We start from the raw sequence: 4,939 nt of genomic DNA on the forward strand, positions 1-4,939 counted from the left end.
CAATTCTCATGCATCCTTATTTTTCCAACCATTATATACATGAATTACCATTGAACTTTAAAAGCTCAAAGACAATATAATGTATTGGTATATTTATTTTTTTATACATTATTTTCTTCATTTTGTACTTCTTTGTAAAAAACATTTTCATTCTCCCTCTTCTTGAAAATTTGCTATGCAATGAAAGCCGGTTAGAAATCTTTATTAAAATATGCTTCCAGTTAAGCATTCTGCCTTATTATTATTTTTCATTTTCCTATATATATATATATGTATTGGCAAAGACATTATATATGTGTGGGTGTGTGTGTATATATATATATATATAATATATGAATGTGTGGGTGTGTTTATGTGTATATAGATATATATATGTATGTATGTATGTGAGTCAGTGCTGGAAAATTCCTAGCTTTAAGAGTATCATAAAAGGACTGGTTAGAGACCCAACCTTCTGAGTCCTATAACAGGGCTTAGAGAAACTGAAGGACTGCTGCAATAAATGTGTTTTCTTTTACTTTTCAACACCCCCTCACACATACATACATATATATTTATTTACACACACACACACACACAGCAATAGCTTAGAAAACTCTGGAGAAGCAATACGAAGAACTGAAGTGTTTTTCATTTCCTGAAGACTAGAATAGCAACAACAACAACAAAAGAACCATTCACTCTAAACAATGTGTACAACAAGGAACAGACAGTGGAAGTTCACAAGAGGCTCTCTCTCTCTCCTCTCTCTTTCCAAAATAAGAATGTTCATTTAAGATTAAAAAGTGAGTTGTTTATGGAGAAAATTTAAAGGAGTGAGGGGAAAAAAAGCTCTATTCTAGATATTTCCAGCATGGAGTCATTACTTCATATTGTCTTCTGACCTTTTTTTTCTTCTTTGAGTTCATAGCCTTCATAATAATAATAATGATAATAATAATAGTTGTAGTAGTAGTAATAATAATAATAATGTATTATTGTTATTATTAATAATTTGTCAGAATAAAAAAAAGAAAAGTTACACAGTAAAGACAGAAAAATAATTCAAAGTTTTAATTACTTTCGATATAATAATATTAGGCAGCCTCCAACCTTTTCTATCCAAATGTTTTTCACCCAATATTTACATGCTGTTATTTATAGCTTTATCTGCTTCAAGATACACCGTTCAAAAAATCATAATAAATCTGTATTTTCTTCAAGGGCAAAAATGCTTAAATACTTAGCAGGGGCAACATTTTGGGACGTATTACACACAGACAGATACTAACACTCGTTCTTCCATATTTTTCTAGCCACAATCCAAGGATTGTGGCCATGCTGGGCTACTTTTTCAGGGGTTTTAGTCAAAAATATTGAACCCCAATACTTAATCTGGTACTTATTTTATCAATTTCTATCTGTTTAGCTCATTTCTTGAGTTACACAGTTTTTTTTTGTTTGTTCTTTTAAGGGTTTCCTTTACTTTTTAAATGTAAATAACATAGATATTTACATTGATTTATATCTGGTATACACAGACGCATGCATAAACTCATGTACATGCATACAAAATAGAGATAATAATAAGAAGAATTATTATTATTATTATCATTGTTATTATTTTATCGTTGGTTCATTGCACCAGAAATTCTCCAATTTCTGAAGAATTTGTGTCCCAGTTTTTGTTGTCTCTGCAAAGCCTGCATCTTTTTCAGTAGCAGACATTGGTTGAGGAGGCAGAGGGAGACAGTCTATTATTATGTCATCTCCAAGAATGTAATCCTTCAGCCCCACCACCACCACCACTACCACTACCACCACCACCACCACATCATTCCTCGTTTCCATACTTTGTTGCTGCATAAACCTAGAAGAGTAATTAGATTGTTAATGGTTTATTTCTTTTATCAGATTATGGTTTTTTGGGTTTTTTTTTTACTTCAGCTTCAGGGGGCTTCATTGTTTTCTTCTCCCTGTGCATTACCCCCACCCTGCTGTTCTGGTGCAGCACTGTAGAAGACTTGTGTTTCAATCTAATGTCATTGCACTTCAGCCCCCCGCAAGTCACCCCTGATCCAGCAGATCTGTGATTAACACTGTTACGGATATCACCACCCCATCTTATTTTCAATCTATCGATCCATCCATCCATCCATCGAGATGGTAGAGTGTATTATCTGAGAGGAGATTTGGCTGCTATTTCTTGTAGGCAGAGACTCGCATTCTAGCTCATCTTCTTTGGGTGTATATCTGGGACAAGTCAGTTTGACAAATTCCTTTCTCCCTCCCTCTCTCTCTCTCCCTTCATCCCTCTGTCCCTCTCCCCTAACTGTAATCCATACAAGAATTAGAACTTACTACTACATTGCCAGGTAATGATGAACCACTAATCAATTTCACACTGCTTCTTCAAGCCGCATGTGGTCGGGTTGCTGAACTTGCTAGAAATAGCAACCTAATCACCTAAATACGGTTTTAATGGGATAGAATACAATGGATAATTTAGTCGTATATATAATATATATAACTGTATCAATAACGTTCAACAGAATTTGAACAAAGCACTATTTCATTCGACTAACGATTCTGCCTTTCACTGTGCTAAATAATTATATTATTCTTTTCTACTGTAGGCACAAGGCCCGAAATTTCAGGGGAGGGGACCAGTCGATTAGATCAACCCCAGTACATAACGGGTACTTAATTTATCAACTCTGAAAGGATGAAAAGGCAAAGTCGACCTCAGCGGAATTTGAACTCAGAATGTAACGACGCTCTACTGCTTTGGCCAGCTCGCTGTCCAGTAATAATAATGTCTCAAATCCTATTTGCTCTCTCTTTCCGTCTATCGCATATAAAATATCTATTTTTTCATTCAAGGCTGATGGTTCATTCCATTGCTAATCACTACGTTGTACCCTTAAAATTTATAGGATAGGTTAATCGCGTCAACACTCGAAGGATCGCCATTGGTGAGGGGTGAAATTATTAGCGTCAAACAAACCTAATTGCAACGAACTACGGTTTTACGTTAGTTATCTCCCTTACACTACTAAACTTCACCAGCTTACCTATTGCGGTTTGACTATATAACTTTGTCTGTGTGTGTGACTCGGATGCCTTCATGTTCGTGTGTCGTGTGCCTGCATTATAATGTACGCGCGATCCTGCGTTCATCACTACTTACTCATAACATAATTGATACTACATTAGGCAAGAAGAACAGTACTATCTCTCCCAACTGTAACCAACGGCAGAATCGTTAGCACGCCGGGCGAAATGCTTGCTTAACGGTATATTGTCTGTCGTTGTGTTCTGAGTTCAAATTCCGCCGAGGTCGACTTAGCCTTTCATCCTTGGGGGTCGATAAATTAAGTACCAATCAAGTACTGGTGTCGATGTGATCGACTATCCCCTCCCCACAAATTTCAGGCCTTGTGCTTATAGTAGAAAAGATTATTATTAATAGTAGTAGTAGTAGTGGTGGTGGTGGTGGTGGTTTAAAACCTACTAGTTAACCAAGTTACATCTTAACACAGCGCAGTATATACCTCCATAGAACAAGGGAGCCTTTACGCGGTTGTTCGACCTGCTGGAAACAGCAGCAAAATCTCTAGGTCACAGCGTACAACTACAAGATGGCACTTATCTGTTATACCCTGGAGTTGTTGATTTTTTTAAATAATTTTTTTTGATTGGCTTTAAGTAGCTATAACTCTGTTGGGGGCTTATCTCGTTTTTTATGCCTTTCCTATATTTTCTAATTCCTGTTTTGTGTCCACCAACACCCCCACCCCCATCACCACCACCATTTGTAATGTTTCTTCATCCGACTTTGTGGTGGCGAGCTGGCAGAAACGTTAGCACGCCGGACGCAATGCTTAGCGGTATTTCGACTGCCGTTACGTTCTGAGTTCAAATTCGGCCGAAGTCGACTTTGCCTTTTATCCTTTCGGGGTCGATAAATTAAGTACCAGTTGATGATATGCATGCACAAACATCTGTCTAGCCAACCATCCATCCATCCATCCATACATACATACTTTGTTCTATTTTCCTATATGTCAAGCGAAGTGCAATTGTAATTGTGGCCGATGCTGGTGTCATGTAACTGGCACCCATGTCAGTGGCACGTAAAATGCACCCATTACAGTCTTGGAGTAGTTGGTATGAGGAAGGGCATCCAGCCGTAGAAACCATGCCATGATGATGATGATGGTATATATATGCAAAATACATCACTGGCCTAGAGTAATTATATGATTGAGAAATGGACTCCTTAGTTACACAGCCATGAAAGTTCTCGGATACATTGCATCAAGTTTACTTTGGAATTTCATCACTGTTGTTATTGCGACCATCATCATCACCATGGCTACCCTTGTCATTGTCACCATCACTATCCTTATTGTTGTCATCGCTACCTTCATTATTGTCGTAATCGTTGCTACTATTCGCATGGTCTCCATGGCCTGTCATCATCACAACCATCATCATCATCATCATCATCATTACTCCCACTGCCACCTCTGTCACCACCACTACCACAGTATCACTGTTAGCCATCATCATCATCATAATCCTATTAACTTAACATTGCTGTTACTAAGCTATTTTCTATGATTTTGTCATCTTAGCCTTTTTCAATGTTTGTGTGTGTGTGTGTGTGTGTCTCACCATCTCTCTCTCTCTCTCTCTCTCTCGCTACATAAATCTATGCATATGTGTTGTGTCTATATATGTATATTTACCTATGTCTGTTTGTTTTTTCTCTGTGTGTGTGTGTGTGTGTTTGTCTTCATGTGTCTTTCTGTGGATGAAATACTCTGGTCCTCCCTCCATCCTCTTCTTCCATCTTGCCACCACATCATTGTTATTTATCATTGTTCTCCTCCAAATCACCCCCCCACCCCCGCTCTCTCTCCCACCATCTTCAGGTTCCCCACCACCACCACCA

The sequence above is a fragment of the Octopus bimaculoides genome, chromosome 23 (genome assembly GCF_001194135.2).
Source record: "Octopus bimaculoides isolate UCB-OBI-ISO-001 chromosome 23, ASM119413v2, whole genome shotgun sequence".
Lineage (NCBI taxonomy): Eukaryota > Metazoa > Mollusca > Cephalopoda > Octopoda > Octopodidae > Octopus > Octopus bimaculoides.